Raw genomic sequence first — 15,956 nt, forward strand, 5'->3', positions numbered from 1 at the left:
GGGAAACCAGTACAAGCTGCTTAATAGCAATATATTTATACGAACTTTCGACAATATTATTCTCATATTTATAATAAAATGTGCGCTTGTCTCTGCAAGTGGCGTCTCCCATGGAAGAGTTTGTGATCATTTGATAAATATTTTTCTGTTTGCATGTCTCAGATTTTCATGTTTGAGAGAAAAAAGAAAAGGGAAAAAAGAAGAAACCAGATGCTCCGCAGGGCGCAGCTTTATTCGACCGCAGATGTCAACCCCTGAACAGTTGGGGCAAGTATATATACTACATTCAAGCTTGATATTTGATATAGCTCTGAATTTGGATTGTGATTAAATAGTTGACACAGCATAGGTTTCTGACACAGAATGAATGTGGTCTAATAAACTTAACATTTTTTTTTTGCTTTTGAGCAATATACTATGGTGTTGACTTTTAACCGCCCGAAAAAAAATATTTAATGGAATTTACAGCTAATTAGTGATCTCAAGACAACAATAATGTTCTATAAACAGTTTTTAAAATCTCATACTAGAACTAGCAAAATAATAGCAAAGAGCACCAACATTAACACCCTTGTTTCCCCCCTTTTTTGTCCCTAATTCATAAACAGATTGAGTCATAACTCCACGACTCCAATCCTAACCATCCTTTTGTGGTGTGGAAATTTGTGATACAATTTCAGGCAATTCTACACACTGTTCCATACGTTATTGTCTGCACACTAGAAAAATGCTTATTTGGGCCCCTTTTATAGCCTTATTCCTAAACCAAAGGGACCATAACTCCCAAACCAATCCAAACCTTCTTTTTTGTGGTTTCAAACTTTGTATTTTAATTTCAAATATTTATATTTACTAAAACTTAAGTTCTAGGCAAATTTCAAATGAAATTTATAATACTGAAGTAATTGGCAAAATTCCAATGGAGTTTATTCATTCTGAAGTTATATATCTTGGCAAATTCAAAATACATATATTTAAAAGAAGGGGGAAGTAGTTCAAATATTACTTTTTGATTACCTCCCTTAAATTGCTTTCAAATATTTTAACTGTCCCTATTAACAGAAAGAAACCTTGTTTTTCGCCTTTTTTGCCCCTAATTCATAAATGGTTTGGGCCATAACCCCCCCCCCCCCCCCCCCCAAGTCAATCCTAACCATCCCATAGTAGTATTGAATCTTGTGGTATAATTTCCGAAAGATTCATAAACTTTTACACAAATTATTGTCTTGAAACTACAAAAATGCTTGTTTTGGTCCCTTTTTTACCATTTTTTCCTTTACTTTTTGCCCCATAATCCTTAAAAGAAATCCCATCCTTCTACTAATAGCATTAAACATTGTGGTACAATTTCAGAGCAATTGAAATACATATACACAACTTATTGTCCTAAACTAGATACATGCTTGTTTGGGCCCCTTTGGGCCCCTAATTTAAACCCGAGGGACCATAACCCCCAAAATTAATCCCAAGCTTTCTTTTGTGGTTATAATAATTGTGTTAACATTCTATTTTTTGCTGTCGTATAAAAATCGATGTTACATTTTATTTATTCATGGTTTTCTCAAAGCAGAATAAAACTAAAACGTAATAACTAAAATCAGTTCCATCAGCTTTAAAACTAAGAATATGAAGGTCATGATAAACACCGAGACAATATTAAATTCACCTTATAGTTCATGTGCTCTAATTATCCAATAAAAATATCTGAAAATATTTAGACAATATCACTTATTAATGACTGCGAATCAGACAAACTAAACTATCTTTCTCAAATCAATTAGTCAGAGCTACACATATGAAATAATAGAACTATAATGTAGAATGTGTTATAAAAAACAGTACAAAATCAAAGAAAATGACTGCAATCAAGGAAAATTTCTTTCTGCCATACTCTGTAACAGACAGTGTCAGTATAAAGAAGATGTGATATGATTGCCAATGAGACAACTCTTCACAAGAGACCAAATGACACAGAAATTAACAACTATAGCATACTTCTCATAGTTATTTGCCTGTCACTATGTAGCCTGCAGTCGTCATCTTCTTCCCACTGTTAATCAATATGGATTTTTTTTTTTTGGGGGGGGGGGTCATACGAACGAATTATCGTTCTAATGGGGGTCATAATGTGGTTCACACAAATTATTAAGGAGGGAGGGGGTGGCAACAAAACCTTTTGATGTGAAATTTGAACCGATCCCTTTAACTGATAAATAATGAGTCGGCCATTTTCTTATTAGCACATTTGTTATCACACAATAATGTGTATATAATAATGGGCATCCTCCTAATTAATGGCTGATCCTCAATGCTCTTCAACTTTGTAATTGTTTGGCTTTATAAATATTTTGATATGAGCGTCACTGATGAGTCTTATGTAGACGAAACGCGCGTCTGGGGTACTAAATTATAATCCTGGTACCTTTGATAACTATGTGACAGAACTTTCGATTAAGAATAAAAGATCAAACTGGTACAATATTTTTAATTAAGAGATTGCAGATTCAAAATAGCGGAAAGAAAACTGCCTTACAATTTACTATTTACTAATAAAAAAAATTTATTTGTAGAACATTTTATATGTACAGATAATGATCGTTCGTTTTAAGACAAGAAAGTACAATTGTAAATAGAAACCGTTGTTAGGGTAAAATTATTGTGTATGTGTTTTGAATAAGTACATTAATTATAATGTAAAATAAAACGAGACATTAAATTCAGATTGACCAATTAAAAAAATCAACAGATACCTGTAACTTGACAAATATTGTCACCGGTATATATACCAAGTCATTCGGCTGAATAACTCCTTGTCATATGACAGGTCAATCACTCTACTGTCATGTGATTTCAAAGTCAAATTTTATCTAGGTAGATAATTTTGTCAACAGTAAATACAAATCGTTTAAACATTAGCCCAACAATGTTAGATCTTTAAATTTGCTTTGCAAATATTTTGTTCTACCCTCGCTGGAATTCGAACGCATGCTACTGAAATATCTTGGCACCAAATCGCCTTGCACTATACCCGACGCGCTAGACCACTTGTCCACCTAGAGCCTATAGAGCCTAGGTGGTCCACGTTTAATATTACTTTGCTAATAAAAGAGCAAACATATAACTGAAAGAGGTTGCCGAGGTTTACTTGTACTTGCCGTTATAAAAAATTTGACAAGTTGAATGGTTTCTTATTTGGAAGGCATTGGACATGTTGAAGAGAAATATAATCTAATAACGTTAACTCTACCTATGTTTGCTATTCACCATCACAAATTGGTTGATCTTGATGATGTGTTTGTGTTTAATCTGACTACCAACAATTTAACCACATCTTAGGTGGCCTAACATCTATGTAGTCGTTCCGCTAAGAAACGAATGTTACCTATTCCCAAATATGACAGGTTTGTTGAGTGTAAAATTGCGTTGCTATACGGCGAATCTCTGTATTTCTACATCCAATAATCATGTATTTAGTAGCGATTCTTTTGAAGGGGTAGGTTGGATATTATGGTGTCTTATTGTTTGTGGCTTTAATTCTGTATTTTCGGTGCATTATATATATATATATTTATTATAGATATAGATATAGGAAGATGTGGTATGAGTGCCAATGAGCGAACTCTCAATCAAAGTAAGCAGTTACGGCTATAGAAACTGACTATTTTATAACAAATGCCATATTCCTGACTAGGTACAGGACATTTTAAGTAAAAATGGTCGTTCGAACCATAAAGCAGTAACTGCCTTCGTTATCACCACTGTGATACGTTCATGCGTGATACCATGATCTGCATGGGATTCAGGGTTTCCAGGCATATTCTTAATCAAATACATGTTAATTTTATTTCTATTATAATGCACATCAAATGAAAACTATGCATTAAAGATTGTAAAATGTAAAGAACTAAAATAAAAGGATATTTCTCCACGATGAATGATCTAAGAGCATCAACCTCATACGAAAGATATGTTTTTAACTGAAGGTTATTCCGTGAAGATCAGTTTGTTACTTGTATATTGCTTAGATTCGCAAATTACCTTATCAAAATGAAGATTCTGAGATAGATCCTATTTCATTATTGATTCTACCGTATTAATGAAATATCTCAAATTCAGAAGCTCATTGACGAGACTAAGTCTTTAAAAATGTTACTTATAAGGTTTAAACACCTTGTTTTTCTAGAGGAATTTGATGTTTTAAAAGGGTTCCTGACTCACAAACTTTAAGTCCTTCGGATTTGTATTCACTTTGTTCATTTATAAATTTTGCAATTATATTAAATTAAACCTTCTGAAACAAAGTAGACCTTAGACGGTAATAGATTTTTTATTTACAGCCTTTCGGTATTCATACTCTCAAACATTCATTGATCCAGACGAGCTGGGTCTCTGTTACCACTCTCGATTTTGAAATAGTCCAGAATTTTCAATTGAAAGCATATAGTTAAACCATATATTTGTAAGATGACGTGTAGTTCAATTGCATAGATATAAAGCACAATTACACGTAGTGTGTAGCTAGTATCCAATGCTTGTGTGAGTATATGAATGAAATTTAATACAGCTGAGTATTTATATCACATCGGTTTCCTATACTTTAAAAAATACTATTGTTTACTTTCCTTTCACAGGCATCTGCCTCTCCAACCACCACATCTTAACATACATCTCCCCAATGCGCTGAAGACCCATCGGTGTCCTTGTGTTGATTAGTGGTCTATGGTCTGATTGTTGACACATTCGCTGTTTTCATAATTTATGGTGTTCAATTATACAAATCCTCAATTAATTGGATCAGAGAAAAACCCGAACCATTAGACTCCGTTGTATGCTCTATTTTCGTATGAAAGCAGACCGATATCCTATAATTAATAACTGCTTCTACATTGATTTAAAAGTGTAATTTACAGTTTATCTTGAAATACGAGGAATTGACTATAAATTATTTTTCTTCGATAAACATGTACATGCTTAACACCGCCACATTATTTATGTATGTGTCTGTCCCAAGTCAGGAGCCTGTAATTCAGTTGTTTTCGTTTGTTTATGTGTTACATATTTGATTTTCGTTCATTTTCTTTACATAAATAAGGCCGTTAGTTTTCTCGTTTGAATTGTTTTACATTGTCTTATCGGGGCCTTTTTTAGCTGACTATGCGGTATGGGCTTTGCTCATTGTTCAAGGCCGTACGGTGACCTATAGTTGTTAATGTCTGTGTCATTTTGGTATTTTGTGGATAGTTTGCATCTCATTGGCAATCATACCACATCTTCTTTTTTTTATACAATATTGAATTAAATTTTATGTATGTTTTTTAGCTATCTTCATTTACACGGAAATCGACACTTCGTGATGTGTTGTTTATAAAATGTTGCTTTCAGTTTCAAAATGTGGATAGCATTTTTTTCTTCAAAAATCTGTTAATATTAGAATTGAAAGCTGTGCTTTTGAGACTTATACATTTATAAAGTTTTGGACTTCAGAATATTTCGGACTCGTGTATCACTGAAGACTTATTCATTGTCGAAATGTGCATCTGCTGCAAAAAAATTGTACAGTTAATGTGAATTTTTCCATGGTCGATTTAAGTTTGATCTGTTCATAGCATTAACTTAAATTTCTTTCATGTGAAGCATTATTAAATAAACTGTTATCACATACATATGTCTCGCAAAAGTTTCAAAGATAAAAACCATGACTGAGGGGCGTGGCCAAATACTCCCTACGGAAATGATATATGCTAATGCTTATACAACTGCATACCAATTATTATTAACTTACCACTAGTGGCTCCCCATAAACTGACCTAATCACAAACTAATACATGAAAAATAAGCAAAATTTCAAAGTCAATGGACCATAACTGAGGGGACGGTGCCAAATAATCTCCATGGAAATGAGATGTGCCAATACTAATACAACTGCATACCAAATATATTTGACTTACTACTAGTGGTTCACCATAAACTAGACATAATCACAAACTAATACTTTGTTGACGCAGCCGACGCCGGAAACATCATATATATAAATAAAGGCAACAGTAGTATACCGATTTTCAAAACTCACAAATCGATAGAAAAAAACAAATCCGGGTCATAAACCAAAACCGAGGGAAACGCATTAAATACAAGAGAATGACGACACAACATTAACATGTAACACACACAGAAACGAACTAAGCATTAGACAAAATCCGATGAGAATTACAAATATAACATCATAACTAAATACATGAATTTGGGATAGAAAAGTACCGTGACACGTTTTATAATAATGTGAATACACACTCAAATATAAGAGAAAACGACACAAAAGAAGCACAACGTTAAAATGTAACACACACAAAGCAAGACAAAAAATGGAAAAATCATACGATAAATCGGTAATACCCTTTTGCATGTATACGTGTGTTATTCATAAATTTTGAGCCTTAACTGTATGAAACTAATACAAGTAACATATCATCTCTCTTCATATTACTTTATTTGTTTACTTTGAGACTTTTTTTTCGATTTCCAACATTAAAAATGCACAATACTTAACGGACTGAAATATGGGCCAAATGAATACCTTTAGGGACTTATCATTTTTTATCTGGGAGGGGGGGGGGGGGGCTGGTCAAAATGCAGGGGGTCATTTTTTTTTTGTATGTTCGATTTTTTTATAATTTCAAAGTGGGGGGATCAATATTTTTTTAACATGGAAATAAATAGTTTACATACTTTAAGAGACGAAAACGATAAAATGGAAATATATTTTTACCACCATTCATACACAATTAAGTAAGGCATCACATGGCTTTGGTGATGAAGAAGGAATCTTCATAACTCGAATGATCCAGTATTTATATTTCACTCACTTAGATCACTACATTAAGAAGCATTACTGCCAAATTTTATAATAATCAGCTTAATAGTTTGTGAGAAATAAAGTTTACATTAAAATGAAATGTATTACAGCGATTTGTGCAAGATTTGGTAAAAAAAAAATCAAAACACGCCACATCATCATGAAAGTGTAAAGCAACAAATTTTAATGTTGAATGTCTGGAAGTACCTATCAGCTAAGTGTTCCTATTATCCAGGACCCAACACATCGTGTTTCTTCAGTACAGAATAGGACAAACTCTATAATATTCCGTGGCTAATATGTAGGGTGGGTGCTTCATCAGGAGTCCTGACCCTATCCTTCATATTGTACTAAGCTTTGACTACCGATCTAATCAGTATTTCTTTTTAGTTCCGATGTCTTCTAATCGTCACCATTGGTGGTTTTGGAAATAGCTCCCTACATTTCGCATTGCAAACTAGTTTTTATAATGTTTTCGTAAAGCTTTATTTATATTTCCTAACGAGAAGTGATATTTAGTTACAAATACTAGTGGTATCTGCTTGTCAGATTCTTGTTTAAAGCGGAGTAACTCTGGTCGTTCGATATTGAGAGCCGATTCACAGTTACGAAGTATTTCATGGTCCTTATATCCTCTTTGCTTAAGATGGCCTTTGAATTTACAAAGTGTATCTTTTAAATTTTGCGTGTTGCTGTTGTTTCGGTGGTGGCGAATAGCTTCTTCTTTTATAAATCCGGAGAAGACTGTTGGATTATGCATGTACGTCCTATCTGAATATTGAAACGTATTAGTTGGTTTAGTGTAGCTCTTTATATCAAGGATACCGGTGTTTCTGAACCTTAACCCTTAATGTACGACTGTATCGAGAAAAATAATTTCTTCGTTTGAAATTTCATAAGTAAACTTTAATAACGGGTGATGTTCATTTGCTATTTTAAAAAACTTTTCAACCTCTTTTCGTGATGAATGAGCTATTATTAACGCATCATCTCTATACCATCCGTAAAATAAGATCTTATTTTTATACTTATATTTTTCAATAATTTCATTGATGACTTCGAATGCTCTAACATCACAAATGTCTGGGTAGCATTTACTTCCCATATAGCGCCTATTTTCTGTACAAAGAATCGGTCATTAAATTCAAAATAATTGTTTTTCAACACTGTGGCTACTAACGATTTAATGTAGGAGGCTATTTCCAAAACCACCAATGGTGGCGTATAGTAGACATCGGAAATAAAAAGAATTACTGACTTGATCAGTAATCAAAGCTTTATACAATATGAAGGATTTGGTCAGGACCCCTGATGAAGCACCCACCCTACATATTAGCCACGTAATATTATAGAGTTTGTCCTATACTGTACTGCAGAAACACGATGTGTTGGGTCCTGGATAATAGGAACACTTAGCTGATAGGTACTTCCAGACATTCAACATTAAAATTTGTAATTTGTCACCATAACATAGTAGGTGTGTTTGCATTACAAAGTATCAGATAAAGACCAAATTATTTGTATATCTATTCTTTTATATATAAATGCCTCTACCCCTTGGGCACCTCGAGCGACACATTATATTTTTCGAAAAATTAATCTAAAACCAATAAATTATACTATAAAAAGCTGGCATTTGGTTTGACTGGATGATAGGAATTCATTTCTTTATAAACCATACAGGAAAATTTGTCAAAAGTGTTTTTTTATACTGAAAGAGTGACGAAATACCAAAAAACTTGCATATGAGGCCTTAAAATCTGCAACACGGAAAACTAAGAAAAGGTGTTTGAGAAAACAGAGCCCTGAAAACGTCTGCCTCTGCTTGTTTGAAATAGATTATGGTTTGGTTCCTTCAGTGCAATATATAACTTGGTGCCAACAATTTCTTAAAATAAAATTTTCATTTTTGATATTATCTTATAGTCGTTTCTCTCTGCTTCAAAACCGCAACCCATGTCAAACATAGCCAACACCAAGCATGAGGTATTCTACACGGTGTAAAGTGAAAATCATTACCAATTTTCTGTTATAAAAATATTTTTTACGTCAGAGTGAATACATTAGATGTCACTTGGCTGAATTATAGGTTTATCCTTTGAATATAAAATGTACTTCGAACAGCGGTTTACTACTGTTGTCTTTAATTTGGCAAGTTTTCAGCTCGGCCAAGACAGAGATGCATAATAGAATCATGTTTAAAATCGGCCATGTTACCATTCCACTTAGATACACGATTCATTGGTAACACTATAAAGAAATATCTCTCCACTATATTGATTACAAATCAACAGTAACTTTATATCTTTGTTGTAGTAAACAGAAACAGGATCATCGAGACCATCAGTAAGTAATGTCTTACTGACTTTCCCATCATGCTGAATCATAATCAGGCTATTAGTTTCTCTCTCCACAACAAACACGTTCTCGTCGCACTCAGCTGATATTCCCCTCGCATTTACAAGAGAGTGGTCAGTGAATGTCCAGATATTTTCACCCATCATACTACAACAGTATACTGCATCTTTCTCGAAGTCGGTACAATATCTTCTGGTTTTTGTTGTAGTTATGTGAAAAATCAAGCCGCCTCAGCAAACTCACCTCCTATTGTACGTAATCTGTTCCCTGACACATCCAGCTCCACTATTCCTTCATCGTCGATGAATATATACATTTTTCGATTTTGATATGAAATTCCCCAACATGGTAAATCAAAAGTAACCTTAACGTGAACGTTGTTGTCTGTTATACTCATTATTTCCATAAAATCATCGTATGAAACTACAATTAGATTACTGTCTATAACTGCCACATCGTACAGCTTGGCAGAGACTAATATGTCACGAATATGTCTTCCATCGTCGCTATACTCCATTATAACTTTGTCATCAGAGTATATGGCAATTAGTATATGGCTGTTCGGTAATTCAGGTATTTCTTGGAACTCGTCAGATCACGGAATTAATCAATGTTCATATGCACACCGTCAAATCTGTGGTGAGTGCAATGCAGGATTACACGATAGAGATAGAAATGCATCCAGGAATCACTTCATTACTTGAGGGTATCGATAACTTTGGAAAAATTAAAGTTGAGGAAAAAAACTCCAGTTTACTTTTCAAAGAGGCAAAACTTGGTCAAGCTCAAATAGCTCATATATCTGTCCGTCTATTGTTTGATAGTACAGGGATACGATTGCGAAAGAAGAATAAAATAAAAGAGACAGAGGATGAAATGAAAATCTACGGATGTGGTGTTTTCGATTACTGTTATTGTGTAGTAGGTATTTTTATTGAGCATTAGGTTTAATCGGTCTGTTTTAGTCCATTTCTTCAATAAAAGATAGGCGAAAAACTACTATAGGGATATGCAAGTTCATTCCATTTCTTCAATAAAAGATAGGCGAAAGATACTATAGGGTCTAAATAATCGAAAATGAGCCGATAACGACATACGAATAACAGACCAAAAGATAAACAAATGTATTCAAAAAGACCATAAAACACTGAAGACTTTTACAAAACACCTCTATCATTACAAAATAGTAGCCACCTTCATACTCGATAAGTATGTCATTAATTACGATTTAAAATAAAAGACCTAAAGGACCATATATTTTAGAATGACAACACAAAAAACTAATAATTTTAAATTATAATATATTCCAATCAAGTGATAAAAATCAACAGTTGTTAATAGAAATATTGCAAAGTACACATCTGTATATCTGCTATAAATAAGACAATAATTTAGTTAAATTAACAAAAATCTTGGATAAGTTTGACAATATGAAAGCAAAAATAAATACCTGCTATGTCAAAGATATCTATATCTATACACGATACCGCACATGATATATACACAAATAACACCTCAATTGTAAAGCGACAATTCAAAAGAGATAGTGTCGGGTGATTTAAAAATACATTATAGAGAGGTCAATTTTTTTAGAAAAGAAAATGTTGAAATAGTAGTGATTTTTTTGACAATTTGCTCGTTCGAGATCCATTGAATTTTAGACACGAAACCCTCAATTCAGTTGGACAATATGACACCAGGATAAATACTTGCTATTCGACGAATATTGATTGTTATAGATTAATACGATACAGCACTTGGATAAAAAAAAACACTCACTTGTCATGTGTCAATTCAGTAGTCATTTCGTCATTTGTCATGTAATTTAAAGTATAAAGTATAACAAAGTGGCTTCCTTTACAAAATGAAAATAAAGAGAAAGTAATGTTATATACATGTTGCTCGTTATAGATGCTTCTTCTTCCAAATGCTGCCTACATTCAACACTGATGAATATTCTGGCAAGTTGCGCATGATTAGATTGTTTAAAACTAGAGGCTCTAAAGAGCCTGTGTCGCTCACCTTGGTCTATTTGCATATCATAAACCAAGGACATAGATGGATTCATGACAAAATTGTGTTTTGGTGATGGTGATGTGTTTGTAGATCTTACCTTACTGAATATTCTTGCCACTTACAATTATCTCTATCTAATTGTCATTTTGTTTATTTTCTTTGGTTACATCTTCTGACATCAGACTCGGACTTCTCTTGAACTGAATTTTAATGTGCGTATAGTTATGCGTTTACTTTTCTACATTGGCTAGAGGTATAGGGGGAGGGTTGTATTATTTTAATTTTAGTTTCTTGTAAACAATTTGGAAATTAGTATGGCGTTCATTATCACTGAACTAGTATATATTTGTTTAGGGGCCAGTTCAAGGACGCCTCCGGGTGCGGGAATTTCTTGCTACATTGAAGACCTGTTGGTGACCTTCTACTGTTGTTTTGTTCTATGGTCGGGTTGTTGTCTCTTTGGCACATTCCCCATTTCCATTCTCAATTTTATAAGATCAGTAGAATATTTTATAAAAATTTACAAAATTTATGAAAATTGTTAAAAATTGACTATAAAGGGCAATAACTCCATAAGGGGTCAATTGACCATTTGATCATGTTGACTTATTTGTAGGTCTTACTTTTCTGTACATTATTGCTATTTATAGTGTATCTTTATCTATATTGATATTAATAACCAAAAGCTGCAAAATTTTCTAAACATTACCAATTCAGGGGCAAAGCAACCCAACAACAGAATGCCTGATTGGTCTAAAAATTTCAGGGCAGAAAGTCCTTGACCTAACAAATTTATCCTCGTCAGATTTGCTCCATAGGTACCAGTCGTGTATTAAAACTCCAGTTTCCAGTGCATGCCAAAACATGGAGGGATTTTTTTTTTAACTCAATTTTTTTCTGTTTGATTTTAGGTTTATGCTGAATTGAAACCTATAGACTATAAAATCTTGCATCTTTTGGGGGATATCAATCCAGGAAAGGGGAAGGATATCATGTTTACTAGAACATGTGCGGCCTTCACAGCTACTTTTGCATAGGTACTATTTATGTACTATTTATGTACCACAAATATGTAGTACTGGAAATCTACTTTTAATATTCAGTACTATTGTGTTACTTACGAATTATTGTAATATTAAAGTACCTGTATTTTACAGTACTTGATTTGTACTTGAAATTTAAGTACTACAGATTTTTGGTTGCACGGTTACATTTTCAGCATTTTGAACGTTTGATTTTTTCAAATCTCATGAAGTTATGATGTTCAAACATGGAATACTACGATCCTTGTTGGTATCATTTTTGTACCAATATTTTGAGTACAAATCAAGTACTGGAAAATACAAGTACCTAAATATTACAAGTAAAGAAATAATACTAAATATTACAAGTAAATTTCCAGTACTACAGATTTTACAGAAATAGTACCTATGCAAAAGTAGTTGTGTAGAAGCGGTTGTCCGATTTATCTGAAAATATCTGGGCAGATAGATCTTGACTTGATGAACAATTTAACTCATGTCAGATTTGCTTTGAATGCTTTGGTTTCAGAGTTATAAGCCAACATCTAAATTTTACACCTATGTTCTATTTTTAGCCATAGTGGCCATCTTGGTTGGTTGACGGGTCACCGGACATATTTTTTAAACTAGATACCCCAATGATGATTGTGATAAAGTTTGGTTAAATTTGGCCCAGTAGTTTCAGGGGGAGGTTTTTGTAAAAGTCAACAACGACGGACGCCAAGTGATGAGAAAAGCTCACTTGGCCCTGTGGGTCAGGTGAGCTAAAAAAAAAAAGGACGATATAATGAAAAAACATTGCTAACTTCGTAGACATGGATCCATTGTTAACACTTACAGGATCTGCTTACCCTTCTAAAGCACCTCCGATCACCGCTAGATTTTGTTGGGGTTCGCGTCTCTAAGTCTTTAGTCTTTTACGTTGTGTCTTGTATACTTTTATTTGTCTGTTTTTTCTTTCTTTTTATTTAGCCATGGCGAAGGAAGTTTATTTTCGATCTTTGAGTTTGACTGTCCATCTGGTATCTTTCGCCCCTACCTCTTTAATACTACACATTGATTAAACCTTGTTCCCATATTCATTTAGCCAAAACCTCTTTATCACATGAAAACTGTTCATACCAACATCACTTTAAAATCGGTAAACTATTGTTACCGTAATTAACCAACATTCATATATAAATTCATTTTTCGATCTGTATTAAGACATTCTTTGATACGTTACAAAACATAAGCATTTATGTATGTGTTAAAGGAATATTATTTGGTTACAAATCAACCCTTCTTAAATCTTGGATCATTTGAAAACAAATTTGAATGATAAATCCTTCCAATTGCCTTCATTTATTTTAATCAATTATAAAAAGGCTCGATTACAAATCCAGTAATAACATGCTAGTGAAAGGTTTAGCTAGTTATTTAACCAGGGTTAATCCACCATGTTTTTTATCAGAAAATGCCTGTACCAAGTTATTTTGTTAAAAAACCCTTTGCGCATCATATTAACATGTTTTAAAAACAGTCTATTTGCCACCAAAAGGGAAAAGGAAAACAAAATACCGAACTCCGAGAAAAATTAAAAATGGAAATATCTAATCAAATGGCAATATCAAAAGCCCAAACACACCAAACGAATGGATAACAACTTACATATGCCTGACTTGAAACAGACATTTTCTAATGTAGAAGAAGGTGCATAACTTAAACCTGGTTTTATAGCTTGCTTTACCTGTATGACAGTTGCATTAAATTTCCTTATCTTGGCATTGATGTGCGCACAAACAAAACCAGACATTATAGGTTATTAAGTCAAACTAGTGGTACTTAAGTCAACAATATGTTATATTCATAATCACTATGACACCAAACAAATAAGTAACAAATGAACACAAAAATGCTTATAGACATTATATTCTATAATTTCTAGTTCTTGGAAATATATTAATGGAACCCAATCGATCTTCTTGCTTTTGACAAGTGTCTGAAGGAACTCCCACTCATATGAAAATAAGAAGAGGTCGTAAAGGAGAGGTGCACAGTTTATTCCCAGAGGAATGCCGATATTTTTGTTGTAATAGTCTACCTCAAAATTCAATAAATATGTTGTCAATATCAAACTCCAGCATTCTGATCACTTGTTCTTCTGTGTATCATGTTATTATGTTCACTATTAACAATATATATGCCGTATGGTATCCCAAAGTAATAAATTTATAGCGTATGCTACCATTTTCATGCAAACGCATTGTGGATTATTTCTTTCAGACGATTTTTCAATTTCACATGGGGAATGATGGAATACAGGGTTGAAAAAACAAGAGTTTTGATAAAACTAATTTCGGAAAAAGATCAAGATTTAAAATCATTCAGAAGTTCTTCAGAGTTTGTTTTAGAACCCACATTTAACATATGGTTTATAACACTACACGAGTAAACAGTTTCACGGTATTTCTGACGACCGTCATTCACTGCGGACAGCTTTTTGTCAATCTAATGGACAATTATTGTACTTGCATGAATAATAATATAATATAGATCTAGAAATTCCTTGTGACAGTCTGTACTTAAGAATATCAACATTTTAATTGTCTTGGCTATAAAAAGATAACAGCAATTGACCCAAAACAAAATCAAAATACAACAGACGACACCAACCACCTGGCCCGAGAACACATTTATTTCGTAGTGCATTTCTTTTAGACAATAAATTCAAATAAAAAAAATCGCACCTGCTCTTTCTCAAAAAGATGTTTGCAGTGTAGTGTACTACCAGTGAGACAAATAATATCAAAATTATAGAAACTTCTACCAGCTTTAACTCAAAATATTGACAATCCTGTGTTAAGGGGTGTAAAATTCAGTTTGACAGCTTCAGACGTGATAAAATTTGACCTTTTTGAACTGGACCAAATCACTACTTAACATAAAGATTCAGCACCCTATTTTTTTTAACATGTAATTACATCCCCCTACTTAATATTTCATGCATTTAACATCAAGAAATAAATTTGGAAAGTTTATCAAATAAAACATGCAATTTATACACTGTTTACACTAGGGACTATATTCGTAGACAACGAAAACCAAAGGACAATAACTGTGTCCTTGGATCACCTACATTATATTTTTCTGAAAAACGGACACACAAACAAAGTCAAAACAAAAATTAGATACCTATAGTATCTGCCCAGATGATTTAAGTTTACAAGGACTAGCGACGGTGATAGCAGACACAATGAAAAGGCAATAGCTTTATGACTCAAATGGGTCGGCTTAGTGATTAGAGGGACGAAAGATACCAGAGAAACAGTCAAACTCATAAATCGAAAAAAAAACTGACAACGCCATGGCTAAAATAAAAAAGGACAAACAGACAAACAATAGTACACATGACACAAAATAGAAAACCAAAGAATAAACAACATGGCCCCCACCAAAAACTAGGGGTGATCTCAGGTGTTCGGAAGGGTAAGAAGATCCTGCTTATGAGATTAGTGACCCCACTCCAAGCTTTTCTTTTACTGTTATTCATAAAGCAAACAAATAATAATGAAATTATCATTTAAACATTTCTTATTGCCCACATAGATTGACTGAACGACACGATCTCCGTATCAAAAAACTAAGTACTAGATTTTACTCTTGCTCAACACCTATAACTATCGCCTTCGATAATTTTTTGCACAACTTTGTAAGACTTATTGGGT

The sequence above is a fragment of the Mytilus galloprovincialis genome, chromosome 6, assembly GCF_965363235.1.
Source record: "Mytilus galloprovincialis chromosome 6, xbMytGall1.hap1.1, whole genome shotgun sequence".
In the NCBI taxonomy this organism is placed as follows: domain Eukaryota; kingdom Metazoa; phylum Mollusca; class Bivalvia; order Mytilida; family Mytilidae; genus Mytilus; species Mytilus galloprovincialis.